The sequence below is a fragment of the Lithobates pipiens genome, unplaced genomic scaffold, assembly GCF_037356315.1.
Source record: "Lithobates pipiens isolate NorthernLeopardFrog02 unplaced genomic scaffold, aLitPip1_a1.2 Scaffold_19, whole genome shotgun sequence".
Classification (NCBI taxonomy): Eukaryota; Metazoa; Chordata; class Amphibia; order Anura; family Ranidae; genus Lithobates; species Lithobates pipiens.
Genome location: NW_027507764.1, coordinates 452,089,870 through 452,111,003, shown reverse-complemented (window position 1 = coordinate 452,111,003; position 21,134 = coordinate 452,089,870). Strand labels below are relative to the sequence as shown.

At 41.7% G+C, this 21,134-nt stretch overlaps 1 protein-coding gene across 6 annotated transcripts in view; it reads right to left on the bottom strand.

Moving 5' to 3' along the window:
• Positions 1 to 19,206, bottom strand: part of FAM110B (family with sequence similarity 110 member B) — a 227,659-nt gene extending 208,453 nt beyond the window's left edge. For 4 of the 6 annotated variants that reach the window (XM_077492731.1, XM_077492730.1, XM_077492732.1 and 1 more), the window contains exon 1: positions 19,031 to 19,198. The gene's annotated coding sequence lies outside the window, so the exon portion shown is untranslated. Of the gene's footprint in view, positions 1 to 19,030 lie in introns of all 6 variants that reach the window. The other 2 variants (XR_013277663.1, XR_013277662.1) reach the window with 1 other exon arrangement.
• Between the last annotated feature and the right edge of the window lie 1,928 nt (positions 19,207 to 21,134).

The window sequence follows — 21,134 nt, the reverse complement described above, 5'->3', positions numbered from 1 at the left end:
GGCGCTTTAGCAAGTTTTTCAGGCGCCTGTAAAGCACTTGAAAGAAGCCTCATCTGCAATTCCAATGTGAAAGCTCAAGTGCTTTAAGGTCCCTTTCACACTGGGGCAGAAACGGCATTGGCGGTAAAGCGGCGCTATTTTTAGCGGGGCGGTTTTAACCCCCACTAGCAGCCGAAAAAGGGTTAAAACCGCCCCCACAAAGTGTCGCTGCAGCGGTGCTTTGCCGGCGGTATACCTGTGCTGCCCCATTTCATTGGGTTTAGGAGCGGTGAATACACCGCTCCAAAGATGCGGCTAGCAGGACTTTTTTCACCGTCCTGCCAGTGCACCTCTCCCGTGTGAAAGCCCTCCGGCTTTCACACTGGAGTGAAAGGGGCTGTTTTTTTTCCAGGCGCTGTCATAACCCCAGTATCCTCTTCTTTGGCTGGCGGTCCACTTTCTGATAAGTGGTCTCTGCAGCGGATTCGCTGCAGGGCCCTCTCCCGCCACTGATGATCACCTTCATCAGCGGCAGGAGAGGGCCCTCCTGCCTCTTGCCAGAGCCGGCGGTGCCGGCCATCGGATTTTGTCCCTTGCTGGGTATGGAGATGAGTGAGGGGGGAAGATGGCCCCCACACGTCTCCATACCATTGCAGGGTGGAAGCAATGTCAAGACGTCACTTCCGCCCATATTTTATTTTATTTTTTTTAATTGCACTTTAGTGTAAATAAATATGAGATCTGGTCTCTCATCCCAGATCTCATAAAAAAAAAAAAAAAAAGTGTCAAAATAAATGTATGAATGTATGTATTTTTTTTTTTACGCGCCCCACCCTGCCGAGCTCGCGTGCAGAAGTGAACACATATGTGAGTAGCGCCCGCATATGAAACGTGTTCAAACCACACATGTGATGTATCGCCCCGATTGGTAGAGCGAGAGCAATAATTCTGGGCCTAGACCTCTAACTCAAAACATGCAACCTGTAGACCTTTTTTTTTTTTAAACGTCGCCAATGGAGATTTCGAAGGGTAAAGGCTTGTCGCCATTCCACGAGCAAGCGCAATTTTGAAGCGTGCCATGTTGGGTATCAATTTACTCAATGTAACATTATCTTATTATATATAATGTTTGGGGGCTCCAAGTAATTTTCTACAAAAAAAAAAAAAAAAAAGTTTTTAACTTGTAAACAAATTTCAAAAAGAGGCTTAGTGCTTAAATGGTGTTCTTTTGCGATGTAGCCGATCCACTAGGTTGGATCGCAGGGGTGGGTGGGGGGGGGCGGAGCCGATCCACTAGGTTGGATCGCCGGGGGCGGAGCCGATCCACTAGGTTGGATCGCCGGGGGCGTGTAGAGCCGATCCACTGGGTTGGATCTTGGTGGCTGACCATTACTGGTTTCTCCTAAATAAGCTGGTGCTAGGAACATCTGCCGAGTGGTCCCCCTGCGTCTTACAGAAATATAAACCGTCATGTTCAGCTGATGCAAAGAGCTTGGCATAAAAGATCTTTTTCAAGGTCAGGATGTTCCTCCACATCTGACTACCATGTAACTAATGAATGTTCCTTTATTCTTTTAGTCAGCAGGAAACCTCGGCATGTACATAATAAGAACACTTGAGCACTTATGCTGCTCATCTATTTGCCAAAACCCAGCTCTAAACAGGTGGGGTCCACACCAATGTCTGGGAGAAATATCCTGCCGGCTGCAGTTTTCCATTAAGGTAACATGCTCCTTCACAACATGAACTTAAAAATAAAAAAATAAAATAAAGAAGAGGGAAGAAAGATGGAAAAACACAAATAAGCATTAATACCATCCTCTGTGGCGAGTCGGGATGTGGGTTTCCATCATCAATAGATGCAATTCAAAAAAGTCCACACATTTTTCTAAAAGGACTTTGGTTGGAAATTCCACCCTCTATGGCCAGGTTTAAGCAAGGTTAGCTGTAGTCTGATGTATTACAATGATACAGACCAGCCTAGCATGTGAGATTCTACGTCTTCATCCATATATATCTAATCATTCAAAAATATACAGTACTTCATTTTTTTTTTTTTTTTGCAAAATTGTATCCAATGCATTTTACGTGCTTATTCCCCATAGGTCTTTCATTTTCTGTCATTCTTTAACTCATCTGCCGTAAAGTTAAGTAAAATATTTATTTTTTGATTCACGTTAAAGGGTTAAGCCTTGTAAACACGATCGGATTTTCCAACGGGAATTGTGTGTCAACAGGCTGTTTGCCTACAATCCAACCGTTTGTACGCTCCATCGGACAATTGCTGTAGGATTTTCCATGGACAAATGTTGGATGGCAGGCTTATAAAATTTTCTGTGGAAAAATGGTCTGTTGCCAGATTTTCCGATCGTGCATCAGACAAAAGTCCAAAATTACAAACACGCATGCTCGGAATCAATGCTCACCAAAACACAACATTAGCAGAAGGTGACCAATGGATGGGACTAAAGACCCGAAAAGCCACATAGTTTGTCACTACTTTCGTGTTTGTTGGCCGACAATTGTGTGCAGTTTGTATGCAAGACAAATTCATAGCACACGACCTTCGGACAAAAGTCTGACGCTTTGTCTGCGGAAAATCCGATCGTGTGTACAAGGCTTAAGGCTCTATTCACACTTGGACATGGACATCAAAGTTGCATGTCAAGGCGTTTCCCAATTATAACCATTCATATCTGTGAGACCTAAAGTTGCAGCGACTTCAAAAGTAGTACATGTACAACTTTTATGCAACTTTTGAGGGTTACAATTGAAGTCTATGGCCCTCAAGTTGCATGAAAGTCATACCCGAATGCTATACAACGCAACTTGTGTGCAACACTTATCCATTATAACTTGTTATTGTTCTACACCAAACTTTACCATCAACTACATAAAATACACATGTAATATAAAATCTATGTAATATACAGATACAATAAATGCATTACTATGCAGCTTCAGTTCCTCTGGAACACAGCTGTTTCCTCCTGCATAGAGCACCATGAGATGGATTGTATTAAATATTGTGACAGATGTGCGCCAGATTTTCATCTCTAGATAAGGATCTGCCTATAATAGTATGAAATGATTCTCTAAGATCCCCTGGGAAAAAAATATAAAAAGTCTGAACTATCACCATTAAAATGTAAGTTACTGAGACTGTTGCACAACTGTTTGCCATACTAAATAATAGAGCTGCACAATTCTGGCTAAAATGAGAATCACAAATTTTTTTGCTTAGAAGATAGATCACGATTTATCTCCTGATCCTCACAGCATAACATCTTTCACATAAAAAAAAAAAAAAAAAACACACACACACACACACACACCAGTAAAGTTAGCCCAATATATAATATTATTAATTTTTTTTTTTTTTTTAATAATATTATATATTGAGCTAACTTTACTGTTTTCAATTCATTTACAGTAAGTATTTTTTTCCCCAAAAAGAAATTAAAAAAAAACTGCATTTGAAAGCCCACTGGGCAAATACAGTGCGACATAAAATATTGCAACAATTGACATTTTATTCCCTAGGGTCTCTGCTAAAAAAAAAATTTTATAATTATATATATACACACATACATACATACATACATACACACATACATACATACATATACACACATACATACATATACACACACATACATACATATACACACACATACATACATATACACACACATACATACATATACACACACACATACATACATACATACATACATACATACATACATACACACACACACATACATATATACACACACATATTCCAAGTAATTTTCTAGAAAAAAAATATTGATTTGAACTTAAACAAGTGTCAGAAAAAAGATTTAGACTTCAAGTGGTTAAACTTCCTGCATTTACAGGATTGTTAAAAACTTGGCAGACTGCGCATGCGCGGCGCTGAACGTGATGGCAGCCTAGAGGGATAGCTCCGTCTCAACCGGGACCTGATCAGCGCCCTGGGGGCTTCACATTTCATCATCCGCTTTATCATTCACACCCCCCAGGTCCCCTAAAACACGGTGCATGCCGGCGAGGAAAAAGAAATCCCGCAGCGCGAGCCAGAATACCCTAACTCACTATCTCCTCCGCACAAGGGTCAGCAGCGGTATGGCTCAAGATGGCGCGGATCAGAGCCACGTCGCTTCCTCTCCGTCCCCCACGCCACAAGTTTCCCCAGGCCTCTCCTCGCTGAAGACACCGGCTGGTGAGTACAGCGCTCTTTCTAAAGAAAATCTGGATGCAAGCCTTGAGGCCATGTATAACAGACTAGCATCCAAGTTTCAGTCGGAGCTGCATAAAACCCTCACACACCCTATCACAAGAAATTGCTGCTTTGGGCTGCAGAACGGAGAAACTGGAAAGCAAACACGAAGAACTGGCATTAGCGCATAATGACCTCAGTAGAGAGCATGAGGCCCTAGCGTCAGCGTTTACAGCAATACAGAAGCAAATCGAGGACCTCGATAATAGAAACAGACGCAATAATTTGCGTCTCCGTGGAATACCAGAATCTGAAACGGATCTCATTCCTACTGTTATTCGTCTGTTTAAATCTCTCCTCCTGGACAATGAGTCATCTACTTTTAAATGTGACCATACCCATAGGTCTCTCCGCCCGAAACCCCCAGCAGATAAGCCCCAAGGGATGTGGTTTTGTGCATGAAGGACTTCCTGGTGAAAGAAGAGATTCTGTGTGCAGCCAGAAACAAAAGAATCTTCCTGGATGATAATAAAATCCAAATCTTCCCGGATATCTCTCCTGCTACCCTGGAGAGAAGGACAAACCTTAAGGAGATCACTTCTGCACTTCAATCAGCTAGGATGCGTTACAGATGGGGTTTTCCATTTAAAATAGTGGTCCCCCACAATGGCAGCACCTATTCTGTATCTACACTTCAGGAGGGCCAAGAGCTGCTGGTGAAACTGGGCCTTTTGGATGCTGCTGAAATACACAGACTTCCTTCTACTCCCAGACCAGCTCCTATCTGGCAAACACCACCATCACGGATGGATAGGAGAAGAATCCGATATGGGATCGGAGACCACAATGTTGAAAGCCTGCATCGACTTGACTGTTCTCATATACTTACCCTCGACCCTATGCCTAGAGACTTCCGAGCTGGTATGCTCCCTACTTAACCTGGTTTTCCCGGAGCGGTTCCTTGTTTGGCTTCTGTCTGTTGGAGCCGTTGCACGCTATCCCCCCCCCAGCAGGTTACCACAACTTTTTTTTTCTACAATTGTTTCAGTGTGGAACTGGGTTTGAGACCTAGTTGTCTCTGAATTTTTTCGTTGAGTTTTCAGGTAATTGGACAGTTTCTTTTTTCCCTTTCTGTTACCTGACCCTATTGGTATACGAGTATACTTGGACATTATATGTTTGGGACTCTAGATATGTCCACGGTTTTTGATATTTTTTGGCATACTTTCTTTTCCACTTTTTTTTTTTCTATTTTTCTCAATTTTTTTTCCAGAGACTAGCCTCTGCAGATCCGTCTCAATATTTTCAACTCCAATATGGTTGTCTTTATTATCAATTATGTTTGCAAATTTAGAGTGTCCTTGCATATTTTTTTGGATTGGGTTGATGGCGGTCCCCCTGGATACCTCATTTGGGATCTGTGCTCCTCATCCTATATGTCTCTTTCCTATCCCAGGTTGTGGGACACCTCAGCTGATCTCTCGCTGGTTTGTTCTTTATGGTGATCACCTGTTTGTCCCATACTGTTCAGGGATTTAATCCCCCTAATAAGAGGCGGAAGGCGTTTGATTTTTATAAACAATTAGATGCTAAAATTTTCCTTATTCAAGAAACGCACTTCGCACATAACTCCCACCCTAAATTTTTCCACAGACGCTTCCCTCAAGCATTTTGCTCCCTTTATTCCTCTAAATCTAGGGGTGCCGCCATCTTCCTGCATTCCTCCTTTCCCATGGAGGTAAAACGTATCTATAGAGATGCAGATAGTAGGTATGTTATCATTAAAGGGGTAATATATAATAGGGAATTAACGATTGCTAGTGTGTATGCACTCAATGATGCCCCAGCTACCTTTTTTTTTTTTTTAGTTTTTTGATAAATTATCTTCGTTTCAATCCCCTCCATTTAATTATAGGTGGTGATTTTAATTTGGTTGCAAATGCCACACTTGATCACTTCTCCCACACCCCCAATATCCAGGGCCTTCCCCAAGTCCCTTACCTATGGCCTGACAGAGCTTCAACTCTCTGATGCATGGCGGGCCCACAACATAGGAATCAGGGAATTTACTTTCTATTCCCCATCCCCACTTTTGCATGTAAGTTGAACCGTATCTCATGCCCACCTCATGTTTACAAATTAAACAACAAAAAGAGGGTCTCCTCACATCCCACCCAAAAGAAGTCCTAGATATAAAAAAAAAAAAAAAAAAAAAAAAAAAAAAAAAAAAAAAAAAAACTCTTCCCTATTATCACCTAATGAAGAAATAAATGTCCAAGAAATCAACTCTTGGTTGGATACTGTTCCGCTGCCCACTTTATCTCCGTCGCAGGTTGAACTACTAAATGCCCCTATTCCTACCTCTGAAGTCTTGAACGTAATCAAATCCCTTAAGCAGGGTTCGGCCCCAGGCCCTGATGGGTTTGCAGCAATTATAAAAAATTTGAGCCCTTTTGGCCCCTAGACTTGCCTGCCTCTTTAATTGGGTAATGCAGGGTGGCAGTTTTCCGGAGGAAATGTTGCTGGCAAACATGTCTTTAATTCCCAAACCCGACAAAAAAATCATACTCTCCCACAAAATTACAGACCCATCTCGGTCATGAACAATGACCTCAACATTTTTAGTAGGATTCTAGCAGATAGACTTGCCAATTTCATCCCCTCCCTTATGTCGCCGTTCCAAGCCGGCTTTATCCCCCATAGGTTGATAACAGACAATATTCGGTTGGCCACGGACATTATTCAGGATGCCAACAAAAATTCTCGAAGCCTTCTTTTACTCAGCCTTGATATCCAGAAGGCATTTGATAGTGCAGCTTGGCCCTATCTTACTAAAGTTTTGCAAAGACTGGGGTTTCATGGAGAATTTTTGCACTCTTTTCATACTCTCTATAGAAACCCTATGACGAGAATCAAAATTCCGGGCTGTTGCTCAGAGTTTTTTAGTATAGGGAGGGGGGACTAGGCAGGGGTGTCCTCTATCCCCGAATAATCCCGATTTATCTGGATATACCAAAGGCCCCCTATCCTACAAATTCTGTATGTATGCGGATGATGTTTTAATGTTCCTGACAAACCCTCTACTTTCACTACCTAATTTATTTGCTTCCCTATCTAAAATTTGCTAGAATCTCAGGATTATCCATTCATTTATCTAAATCCTCCGCCTTCCCATAGGAATTCCATCTATAGAACTTTCACATCTTAAGCAGACTTTTCCTTTCCATTGGTCCGACTCCCATCTCTCCTACTTAGGCATAGTTCTTTCCAGACCATTCTAAAAAATGATTTACAGCCAGTTCCCCCCCCCCCCCCCCGGTTGCAAAACTTAAGAAAACCCTGAAGATGTGGTCCAACTTGCATATTTCCTTTATAGGGAGAATAACGGCCCTCAAAATGGTTATTCTTCCCCAGCTCCTATATATATCTTCCGGTCCCTCCCTATCAAAATCTCAAAGTCCTATCTTAATGATTTTCAAGCTTATCTTCATAGATTCATATGGCAGGACAAGCCCTCTAGATTTTCCAGGGACATACTGTATCGCTCCTCCAAATATGGGGGCCTGGGGGTTCCACAGCTCTGGCTGTATTATGTGGCTAGTAGATTCTCACAACAAGCTCAATGGAACATTAGGAACTCTAGGGTTCCATGGGTCCAATTCGAACAGGAATCTATAAGGCCCCTGTTCTTACCAGGTATTATGTGGGCCCCTCCCCTGACTAACCGGACTAAGTCCTACAAAAATCTGATCATCTCGGACGGCTTATGTCTTTGGCACACGTATAAACATAAATACGGTTTAGTTTCTCAGACACATTAAAGGGTGCCTCATACCTGGGGGACCCCAGGTTTATGCTACCCCATAATCACCTGGGGGCTTTCCGTATTTGGATGGAGCTTGGCCTAATTTTTCTGAAAGATTTTCTTGTCGATTCGAAATTTACCACTTTTCAAGAATTGCAAACTAGATTTCAGATCCCTAATACTGAATTCCTTCACTATCTACAAATTCGTCATTTTTTTTGTATCATTACCCTGGTCCTTATTCCCTCCCCCCGACATACTTCGAAGACATTTGCCATACTACACCTACACAAAAAGGGCTGATCTCGGGGCTCTACAAGGTCCTGGAATCAGCAACAGAAAGGGATGGGCTGAGTTATAGATCCAAATGGGAACAGGAATTGGGATTGGAGAGCAGCACCATTGATTGGGATAAGAACTGGCGTAACATGTGCCAATGTTCGAAATCGTTATCGATCAGAGAAACAGCCATTAAGGTGATCACCAGATGGTATTATACACCCCTACGGTTGCATAAGATCTTTCCACAGACACCTTTAAGATGTTTTAGGGGTTGCCCCCATCCAGGCTCTTTCAAACACATTTTTTGGGAGTATGACCGGATCCAACCCATATGGCAACACCTCTTTGATATAATTAATAAGTTGGCCGGCTACAATATAACCATGGAGGCAATTCACTCTTTGTTGTTTCAGTCCCCGCCGGACGCTCCAAGACACCTGAGACGTTTGATCCATTCAATTTGTTTAGCTATGCAATAGTCTATCGCGCTCAATTGGAAATCCCCTTCATTACCACTTTCACAAATTTTGTCACAAGTTGATTTAATGATGCACTCTGAGAAAATCATTCATACTCTACATGACACGGTCCCGGTTTATGAAGCGAAATGGAATGCATGGTCTGTATTTACACTTCTGAATTAACTATGCTAGCCTCTCTCTTTTTTTTTTTTTTTTTTTTAAATTCCTTTCTTTGTGTTTTAGAAACTATCTATTTTTGTTTTATTATTTCTTCTTTTATTTTGGGCAAGGTTGACCTTTGGTTCTGGATGCAAAAGATGCCATAGAAACTAAATGTTTACTTGGTCCATGCAGATTGCTAGGCCAGAAAATACTACTTACTCCTTGATTCAGGTGTTACCACTAGACATTGATGACTGCGTTTACATACTGTACAAGATTATTGCTATGCAACATTGACTTCCCTTTTTTATTTTTCTGCATGGATTTCTTCCAGCATACACATGTTTGTTAGTTACTTTGGTTATTTCTTTTCAATAAAAAAGTTTGAAAACAAAAAAACTTGGCAGACTGCCCTGGATTTTTTCTTTACACACAGAAGTGTATCCCCTTGATCCAAGAAGGAAGAGTTAGTTACAATTTTTCATGTTAAAAACTTGGCTGACTACCTGGATGTTTTCTTTTGGCAGCTGAATGAGCAGATAAGTCTCTCCCCCTTGTTATATGAAACAATATGAAAGAATATGAAAGAATTGGCAAACTCTGCAATAGAGATGTCGGGGGGGGGGGGGGATATTTATTATAGCAAAAAGTACAAAATATTGAGTTGAGTTATCAAAATTGTTGCTTTTTTGGTTTATAGCGCAAAAAATAAAAACCGCATAGTTGATCATTGATTTGATTTGTGGGAAGAAAAGTACGTCAAATTTGTTTGGGTGCAAGTCGCGGGACCCCGCGATTGTCAGTGAAAGCGACGCAGTGCCCCATCACAAAAAAAATGGCCTGGTCATTCAGCAGCCAAATCGTCCGGAGCTGAAGTGGTTAAAGCAAAACTCAGGATAAGAAAATATTATTTAAAACCATTTGTCATGCATATTCTTACTTTAATCTTGGTGCGCTTTGTATATTTCTTCCACATCTGTACAGCAATCCAGCACAATACTATCTCTTGCAGGAGTTTCCACTCATGAAGACCAGTTAATGTTCCTCTCTCCTTGTGCAGGGTGACTAGTCTTGTATCCGCCCCTCCTGTAGTTTTCTTGCAGGCAGCCTGCAGTAGGTGGACCTGCTTGAGTCCCTCCCACAGCTCTCCTCTCTATATAAGCTATGGGCAGCACAATGATGTCACCATTACTTACACCAGGTAACGTATACAGAAGGTGTTCAAAGGCATTTGGTGCACATAAAAAAGGATTGATATCTGTATTTAAAATAACATGTTTATGCATCCTTAAAGATGCATTAAGTCCCCCCAAATGCAGGAGTGTTTCAGATGATTAAGCCTGGGTTTCCACAATTGCAACCTGAAAGTTGCACAATTTTGATGCGACTTGAAGCAATGTCTGTGTATTCTTGAGGTCTATGGACCTCAAGTCACATCAAAGTTGGACCAAAGTAGTACAGGGACTACTCTGAAGCCACGCAGATATGAACAGTACTCATTGGAAATCATGGGGCACGACTTGCCATGCGACTTTGCAGTCCCAGGACAAGTAGCACAAGTGGAAACGGAGCCTTAGGGGTGATTGTATTTTCTAGGCTTTAGGCTTGAGCATTTTTGTTTTAGCCAATGGAAGGCTAGATAGGAGGTGAGGCAAGAAGTTGTGCAAATAAACTGTCCACAGTGCAAACAAGCATTAGGCGGCGGGACACTCAGGTGTGAACAGGTACTGATAAGTAGAAAGTTCCTTTCACATTGCTGCGGTGCGGTTATGTAATTCAACTTTGCATATTCTATGGGACCAAATCGCACTATTGCATCAAAGTAGTACTGGAACCTTTTCCAAAGTTGCGCCGTGCTCAGACGAGAATGGGCACCATTAAATATCAATGCCTTTTCCCTTGTCGCGCAACTTTGTGTGTGTCAAGTCACACTTGCGTGAACCAGCACTAAATGGGAATCTTGATCACTGAAGCACCTCAGGAAACATGCTTCAAGTCGCTTAGGTTTGAATGGGGTCTAATGGTCCATTCACACCAGAAGCGCTGTGGTGCGTTTGTGATCCCCATTCCCAATGCATGGGAGGAAAAAAAGAAAGAAAAAGAAAGAAAAAAAGAAAAAAAGAAAGAAAAAAAGAAAGAAAAAGAAAGAAAAAAAGAAAGAAAAAAAGAAAGAAAAAGAAAGAAAAAAAGAAAGAAAAAAAGAAAGAAAAAGAAAGAAAAAAAGAAAGAAAAAAAGAAAGAAAAAGAAAGAAAAAGAAAGAAAAAGAAAGAAAAAGAAAGAAAAAGAAAGAAAAAGAAAGAAAAAAGAAAGAAAAAAGAAAGAAAAAGAAAGAAAAAGAAAGAAAAAGAAAGAAAAAGAAAGAAAAAGAAAGAAAAAGAAAGAAAAAGAAAGAAAAAGAAAGAAAAAGAAAGAAAAAGAAAGAAAAAGAAAGAAAAAGAAAGAAAAAGAAAGAAAGAAAAAGAAAGAAAGAAAAAGAAAGAAAGAAAAAGAAAGAAAGAAAAAGAAAGAAAGAAAAAGAAAGAAAGAAAAAGAAAGAAAGAAAAAGAAAGAAAGAAAGAAAAAGAAAGAAAGAAAGAAAAAGAAAGAAAGAAAGAAAAAGAAAGAAAGAAAAAGAAAGAAAGAAAAAGAAAGAAAGAAAGAAAGAAAGAAAGAAAGAAAGAAAGAAAGAAAGAAAGAAAGAAAGAAAGAAAGAACATTGCATTGGGTTTGCCCAGCTCTTCAAAAAGGATGGTACGTGCTTTTTTTTTTTCAGTGCAGCGCAAATACAACACATTCATGCAAACATGCATAAAAATATATACATAAAAACGCAGCGTGTGTAAAAAACACAACCAAATGCATTACAAAAACTGCAACGAACGTGTTGTGGTGTAAACGAGCCTTAGGGGTTTTATGAATTAACAACAACAGAAGTGCTGGTCATTGATATCTGACTGAAACTTTAAGGCTGTGTTCCCACTAGTGCGACTGATGCAACTTTGCACTCTCTGGCACTCAAAGCTGCACGAAATTCACATCAAAGTAGTGCACAACCTTTTCAAAGTTGCTGCGACTAAGTCGCATAGATTGGATCAGGTGCCATTGAAATCCATGGGCTGTGACTTGTCATGCAACTTTACATGTCCCAAGTCGCACTAGTGGGAACGGAGCTTAACTAAATTATAATCTTCCACCACCTTCAACATTTCTGCTGATTTACATATCATTGTATTACAGGATGTTGTCAGTTTGCATCTCTATATACACAACAGATAAATGAAGAAAAGATCCATCTAGTTCATACAACCACTTATCCAGTTATTGTTCTCTCTTTACACACAATCAGCCGGTTAGTTATGACCCAGACCAGCCATTCCCAACCAGGGGACTGACTTCCCATCTGATAGCGCCTGCTTAGTTCCGGGGGGCCAACACCATTGGCTGTCCGAGAGGAGGGTGGCATTCCGAGTACCAAAGTAAGCTCAATTTCTCCTATGGACGCCCAATGAATTCATTTTAGAAAGGGTTCCCCTTAACATTGTTTTCAAGGGTTCCCCGGGGCACAAAGGCTGAGAAGGTCTGGCCCAGATAGAAGTGTTCTTTTTGCCTGCTGTGCATGGGTGCCTTTACCTTGGCAGTACAAGCGATGATGTGCAGAAATAAAAAGCCATCATACATCGTCCTTCAGTATTTTACGACTCACTAATCGCAGATTATTTCTGAATGATTGCTATGGAAACAGTAGCGAAGCTTGTGTGCACACATAAAAGGTGGCTTGCTGAGGAATCAGCCATAAGACTTTTTTTTATGTTTGCAGGGCTAGTAAGTGAATGACAGCTAGAGTATGGTTGCTCGAAATAGGCAACGCAATAATGACATACTTAGCGACGAGCTACACAGTGTTCAGAATACAGAACTACATTGCAAGAAATAAGTTACCATCACGCAACGTGAACATTCACATCTTCACGATAGGCAACTGAGGAGAGCTACAGACAGTAAGGCCTAGTTTACAATAGCGGCCGGGGGGGGTAAAAACCAGGCAGTTGAGTTGTGTCCCCCCCTAAACTTGCCCGATACATTAAGCTAAAAAACGTTTAACCATTACCTGTAAAAAATACTAATACAAAGAAAATAGCCAGCACTTCAAAATATAAACTAAATGCAGTGCCAAAAGTTAAACATACTTTAAAATCCATTCAAATACAAGTGGTATTAAGTCGGGAACTTCAATCAAGATGGCAAGTCCTGCTGTTCCTCCTCATCCCCCCTCCTCTATAGGCAATGGTTTTAAAAAAGGTACCCGTACCCACTTCTTCTAGGACTGCCCAGACCAGGGATCTCCGAATTTTCTAAACAAAGGGCCAGTTTACGGTCCTTCAGACTTTAGATGGGGGTCAGACTGCGGCCATCAGGAAGAACAAAAATGTCCCAGCATTAGTAGGAGTGAACACTCCCATCGTTGGGCGTCTTTGGGAGGAACTGCGCCCCATCGTTGGGCATCTTTGGGAGGAACTGCGCCCCATCGGTGTCAGTGAATGAAATAGTGCCCCAAGGGCAGTTTGGAGACCACTGGCCTAGGCAAATCAAAGCAGAAGTTCACAGACCCCCCCCTCTCTCTGCATACTCTTGGGACATGTCACAGGTCCCCAGAGACTGTGGGACCAGTCACGAGGTGTAGCACGGGGCACAGCACAGTAGGCAGCCAGCTGTAAAGTCACAAGCAGTCACTGTCGGCTGCCAGTTATGATGCCGGCACCAGCATCAAAGAGCAGTGAAGAAAGGCGGTCAAAAGAGCACAGCACTGGATCCCTGGACAGGTGAGTTTCCGTTTTAAAAGTCAGCAGCTACAGTTTTTTGTAGCTGCTGACTTTTAAATTTTCACATAAGGGACTGAAGAGCCACTTTAAATATAGGGATTGTATAAAGGTTATATATAAAAATATACAAACAACAGCCTTGTGTGTAAATAAAATATACAAAGGTCTGTGAGTCGAGGAAATGCTTTCGCACTAAACATGGTTGCGTGCCGACGTGATGCTGTGCCATTAACGTGAATGCTGAGGTCACACCATTCTACATTTAGAACAGAAGGTAAAACAAAATAAAAAAAAAATAATATGACCTGTTCTACATACTCCTATTCCCAAATATCTGACTCGCAGTCACCAATCCAGTGATGTCTCAGCTGCAGCACCACTCCCCTCACGTCCGAGCCTCACAGGAGATACTGAGAGCTCTCGCAGTCAGACAGGGGAGGAGGGGCTTAATAGTACTGTGTGTGTCTATGGATGCACAAAGCCCGGCTCCAAAGTGCATGCACACAGATTGCAGAAAACTCCAGAGGAGGGGGGAGGGGTGGTCAAAAAGAAAGTAAGGGACTTCTCTGTGCAATATCGTTGGGTATAACATACAGGGCCGTCTTTAATACTGATTGGACCCTGGGCAAAAAAAACTTTTCTTCTCGGGCCCCCCCCCCCCCCCCACCATGCAGTTTTGCCCTCCACCTGCTCTGAGACATACAATAAATAGCAGCTAGACTCAAAATCAGTTTACTGAATCAGATCAGGCGGCTATTGCAATTGTTTGCTTAGATAACAGTGTATCATTACCACTCACTTGGGGTATATATACACGAAAGGCAAATCCACTTTGCACTGCAAGTGCACTTGGAAGTGTAGTAGCTCTAAATCTAAGGAGTAGATCTGAAATGAATGGAAGCTCTGCTGATTTTATCATCCAATCATGTGCAAGCTAAAATACCATTTTTTATTTTCCTTGCATGTCCCCCTCAGATCTACAGCGACTTTACTTCCAAGTGCACTTCATCAAGTGGATTTTCTTTTAGTAAATAACCCCCACTGACTGGTTGCTAGAGGTTACAGCACACATTACGGCTCACTGATTAGTTACTAGAGGTTACAGCACATGATTTCTGCTTGTCGATTGGTTGCTAGAGATTATTAGATTACACGCCCCCCTGAGGATATGACCTCAGGGGCGTGATATACGTATCAAGTCTGCCGGCCGCCGCTATTTTCATATGAATGGCACCGCTATTTATATATGAAAATCAGTAATTTACATGTAAACACAGGGTCTGCAGGTGAGTCATCTGTACACAACAATAGGGCAGAGCTGGGCAGCATTAGTAGACACAGCACAGGACCAAAACCTCAAGGGAAGAGAGAATTTAAACCAGGATAGTTGGCAAGTGTGAGGCAGCTGCTTTGGGCCCCACAACAATGACAGGGCCCAGGGCAGCTGCCCCTTTTGCCCTTCCTTAAAAACGGCCCTGATAACATCTTTTGTATTTTAATACTCTGAAAAAGTATCCTTTAATATCACTTTACCCAAACAATGCCAGAAAGGGCTGCAAACATGCCACGCCATGATTTATACCCCTGTTATGTTTGGCAGGCATTACAAATGCTGAATATGAACCATTCAGGCCAATCAGGTAAAAAATGATCTTCACCAGCACACCTTGGCATAGGGATAATCTTGTCCTTTATTCACATAAAGCCACAGGCAACACAGACGGAGGTTTTGGGTCCTCACGGGATTCTTTTTTTCAAGGTAGACTCAGCCTGTGATGTCCGCGGCTTAAGGTGAGTAAAAGAAAAAAAAAAGTTATCTCTACGCCGAGGTGTGCTTGTGAAGATCCTTATCTTATTATTGTATGGTGGTGCGACCCACCAATTCTCTACACAAATTGTAGTCTCCAAAAAGGAGTGCAACAGACAACTTCCCCATTCAAACAAATGAGGCTACAACACAATGCTTGTGGTTGCAGCACAGTGATGTGGAATCGTGACGCTAGGAGACGTAATGCCTCCTAGCCTCCTGTCAAACACTCCCTGAAAAGCGAACCACATCAGATCACTCTTCAGAGGGCAACACAAATGTAAATGAGTCCTAATAAAATTCCAGCAAGGTGGACAGAACTCTAACGAAAAGCTTTCATGATTGACAATTTCCATAAGGTCAAGAAGCACAAAATAAAAGGGGTCTCCACTACAAATCAATACATACAGAGCCAGTTCACACCTTGTCAAGGTTATAAATAATAAAACTTGCTGCCAAATTACCAATGTTATACTACAATGCAAAACTTGCCCTTGAGAAACCTTCTGATAACATGTTTCCATGTGACAAAGGTCGTCTCCTCTAGACTTTCTATATTAAGTGTATTTATAGCAGATCCTATCAATTTCTGTAATTAGTTTCATCACAAGACTCAATTATTACTACAAAAAACGGATCCAACACAGAAAGATAAATATGAATAGAACAACACTGAGCGTTCGTTATTTTACAGGACACAGTGCAATAAAATTCCCCCCGGAGAGTTTATAGGGAGGCAGATGGTTAATTGTACTCAGATGTCCGGTGGCAGGAGTTATCAGTGCCATATAAAATTAAAGTAAATAATAAAAAGGCATATGGACAATAGAGATAACCAACCACGTACCGTCTAGCACTGGTAGAATCTAGTTAATAAACATCATGGTTCTGAGTGGTACACCAAAAAGAATTTGTTTGAACATTTATACAGAAATGCTGAAAAATAATAAATCACCACATTTGAGAATACCATCTGGGCCAATTCTTATGCCCCATACACACGGTCGGAAATTCAGATCGGTTTATGTTGTCGGAAAATCTGAACGCGTGTGGGCTCTATCGGACTTTTTCAGTCGATAATTTCCGACAACAAAATCCGATCGGACGTGTGTAGAGAATTCCGACAGACCAAGTGCAACGCATGCTCAGAATAAATTACGAAACGAAAGTTATTGGGCTACTGGCATCTTTATAATCCCGTCGTTCTGAGCGATCGCATTTTTTGTGAAATTCAATGTTTCCCTAGGAGAGGCGTCTTAAAGTGTTTGTAAGGACAGAAGGTTTTTTTTTTTTTTTTTTTTTTTACCTCTATGCATGAAGATAAAAATCCTTCAGCGTGCAGCAGCCCCCCTAATACCTACCCAAGTCCCACCTTGATCCACTGATGTGCACGAGTGCCTTGGCCGTCTGGGACTCTATTGGCTCCCGCTGCTGTCAATCAAGTCAATTAGCCAATGAGGAGTCAGAGAGGGGGCAGGGCCGAACCACGGCTCCATGTCTGAATGGACACACAGAGCCGCTGCTTGCTGTGGGGGCACTCAACTGGGGGGGGGGGGGGGGGGGGGGGCAGAAGTACCTAAGAGGGACCCGAGAAGAGGAGAATCTGGGCTACTCTGTGCAAAACCCCTGCAGCAGAGCAGGTAAGTATAACATGTTACTTTTAAAGGAAGAGAAAAAAATAAATAAAAATAAACCACACACTTTCCAATCACTTTAAAGAAGAGGGCCAGCTTTAAAAAATTTTTTGTAAAAGTCAGCAGCTGCAAACACTGTAGCTGCTGACTTTTAATAAGCACACTTACCTGTCCAGGGCGCCCGCGATGTCGGCCGCCCGAGGCTGACCCGTCCCTTGGCTCTCGGGTCCCAGCACCGCCATTTCAACTAAGGGAAACAGGCAGTGGAGCCTTGCGGCTTCACTGCCCGTTTCCTACTGCGCATGCACGAGTCACGCAGCGCGCTGTGTTCTGGGACACACAGTTCCTCATTCCCCAGAAGACGCCGCACGGAGGAGAGAAGACAGAACATCACCGCGGAGTAGGAAGAGGCAGATTAGGACGATATGCCTAGCAACAGGCATTTCTCGTAAGTTTAAAAAAAAAAAAAAAAAAAATTCTAATTTTTGATTTTTTGCTAAATTTTAATGTACTTTTGTTTTTCAGGGTGGCCCTCCACTTTAACTGATACTACATAAGTTTGTCTGACTTTAGAAAAAGTTCCTGCACTACTTTGGTCTGACTCCAATGCCATGGAGTGTAAAAAGTCACATCAAAGTTGCACTGGGAGTCAGGCTAGTGTGAACCAAGCCTAAAGGGATGAGACAAACCATTAATCACTGATGGGGTGCTTACAATGACCAGCTTTTATGTGTAGCCTTTATCAACAAGGTAAAAAAAAAGACTGTTGCTGTAACTATTTAAAGTGGAAGTAAACCCTCCTATCCGTTTCAGCCAATGAAGTTGCCATCTTAGCCTGTGTTTGATCTGCACATGTAAGAAGTTATGACACCAGTTACCCGATGGCTTGACAGTTTGGATAAAAGCCCAAGCAACTGTGACAGTTATTCATGGCATGCCTTGAATGTAACCATTTTGGGAAAATAGTTAAATCGATGGGTTCGGTTCAGCCCTAATTCACACTATGAATCGCACTTCATTCCTGTGAAAACCACATGTGATTCATTTTAAATGGGCTCAAATTGCTCCGCATCAAGTCCAACTACATCTACATCACACCAAAAGTAGTGTATGTACCAATTTCAGAAAAACGCACTGCAACTGGATCGCATGGTCGTTTTCTATTATGTTATCCGATGCAGGCAAATGCGCGGCATTTGCGACATGCTTTTTGGGGTTTCGTTAACATTGCGCTGACACCCGCTGCAGATCACAAGGGCAGTGCGATTGGAACGCAGTGCGGGGAAACGCACACAGATTGCAGGTTTAACACACCGCATTCAAGAGCGAACCGAGATATAAAATTTGAGTTTGTAAAGTCCCTGTAAATCACCCCCAGCTCCCAGACTGGCACTGCTGCCGGACAGAGGTGTCTGTGTTCCTCCTCCATCCTAGGAAGGAAGGGTGATACCAGCCGGTCACCAGGTGAGAATTAAGGGGAGGAGAAAAGGAAGGCAGACGCTACATTGTAGGATTGTGAAGCTGCAATTTATAAAAAGTTGCTTTTGGGATGCATATGACTTTAACCCATTGATGACAATGAAGAGGGGGGGGGGGGGGTCACCTGATCAGAAGGATATTCTGCCCTATATTAGGAAGCTCTGCTGACTTCCATGCACATTACTCAATAATTGCAGATGAGTGTTGTCTTCTCCCTGCCCCTGGGTGAGAACAAAGGCATGCACAGCAATGACAGCAGCTGGGGAAGCCTCACTCCCCATCATACACCTCCATCCCTAGGATGACAACACAGATCCTGCCCTATCCCCCCCTGTGTACAGCTCATCTCCAGCCTCCAGCCCCTCCAGTGACATGCAGTACAGGGGGAAGGGATCTCACCTTGGTGACCTGAGTCCTGGCTCTGTGCAGGCTGGAGGAGGCACAGCAATGATCAGCAGCACTCTGCACAATGATCTGCACACTCCACACACAGCACTGAATGAAATGTACCGTCCCCAGGAACAGCTCAGCCCTTTCCACTTCCTGGGGAGGGGGAGGGATCTCACCAATGCTGCCTCTTCTTCTTCTTCTGCTTCTTTTTTGTGTTTTATTGGGAATTTAAACCTCACCATGTGGAGATCTCAGCGCCACCTAGCGGTGTCTTTGTAGATCGCTCACTGATCCTTAGACTAGTGACATACAGCAACAGAGAGAAGGTGGCTTCACAATATCTCTCCTTAACCCCTTGCTTCCCAAGCCTCTTCTGACTGCTCTCCTTTATCTCCTTTTTTTATTTTTTTTTGCTAGAAAATTACTTAGAACCCCCAATCATTTAAAAAAATGTAATATATATATATATATATATATATATATATATATATATATATATATACGTATATTGATTGGTTTGCACAAAAGTTATGGCGTCTGCAAAATAGGGGGTAGATTTATGGCATTTTTCTATTTATTATTATATTTTTTTTTTACTAGTAATGTTGGTGATCAGTGATTTTTAGCAGGTCTGCGACATTGCGGAGGACAGATCGAACACTTTTGATATATACACACATACATACATATACATATATATATATATATTATAAAGCATAGGCTCTAGAGAATAATCTGGTGGGTTTTGCATTTTTTTCATGTCACACGGTATTTTTCAAACCCAATTTTTTGAGGAAAAATTACACTTTTTTGAATTTGAATGCAAAAAAATAACAATACATAACCAATTTTTTTTGTAAAAATATAAAAGATAAAGTTACACCAAGTAAATAGATACCAAACATGTAACAATTTAACCACTTCAGGATTTACCCCCTAATGACCAGGCCATTTTTTGTGCGATACGGCACTGCGTTACTTTACGTTACGTTAACTAACAATTGCGCAGTCATGCAACACTGTACCCAAATAAAATTTTTATTTATAAATAAAAAAAAAATTTCTCAAAAATAGAGGTTTTTTTTTTGTTTTTGTTTTGTTTTTGTGGTATTGGATCACCTCTGCAGTTTTTATTTCTTGCGCTATAAACAAAAAAAGACCGTCAATTTTGAAAAAAAAAAACAATATTTTTACATTTCTGCTATAAAACATATCCAAAAAAAATGTATATAAAAAATCCAATTTCTTCATCAATTTAGGCCATGAAAAAAAAATCCCAATAAGTGTATATTGATTTGTTTGCGCAAAAGTTATCGCGCCTACAAACTATGGGATATTTAAATAAAAATTGTTTTACAAGTAATGGCAGCGATCAGTGACTTGTAGCAGGACTGAGAAATTGTGGAGGACAAATCGGACACCTAACTGACACTTTTTGGGGACCAGTGGCACTGATACAGTGATCAGTGCTAAAAAATATACACTGTCACTGTACTAATGACACTGGCTGGGAAGGGGTTAACATCAGGGATGATCAAAGGGTTAAATGTATGCCTAAGTTGTGCTTACTAACTGTGGGGGAGGTGCTTTGATGAGGGGAAGTCAAAGAACTGTGTTCCTGCTTAGCAGAAAAACAGGATCAGTACCTTCCCCGTTCTGTTTGTTTCCTGAACAATCGGCGGGTCCTGGCAGACATCGAGTCCGCCCGACCCACTTATTGGTTCACACTGTGTCCAATCACAGCAGGAGTGGGTCGCCGGCAGTGTGTGCCCCAGACCCGGAAGTGCAGGATCATGTATCGGTACGTGAATCTGCGCAGAGCGGCCGCCCCACCGCAATAAATGTATGTGGGATGGTCGGGAAACAGTTAACTACTTCCAGGGTCTTTTCTGGCACTTTTTGATCAGTAACAATCAGTATTTTTTTGCTAGAAAATCACCTTGAACCCCATAACATTATATATATATTTTTTTTTTTAAAGCAGAGGCCCTAGAGAATAAATTGGTAGGTTTTGCAACATGGTATTTGCGCAGTGTTTTTTCAAACCCAATTTTTGGGGGGGGGAAATACAGTTTTTTTACTCTGAATGCAAAAAACACAACCCAATTTTTTT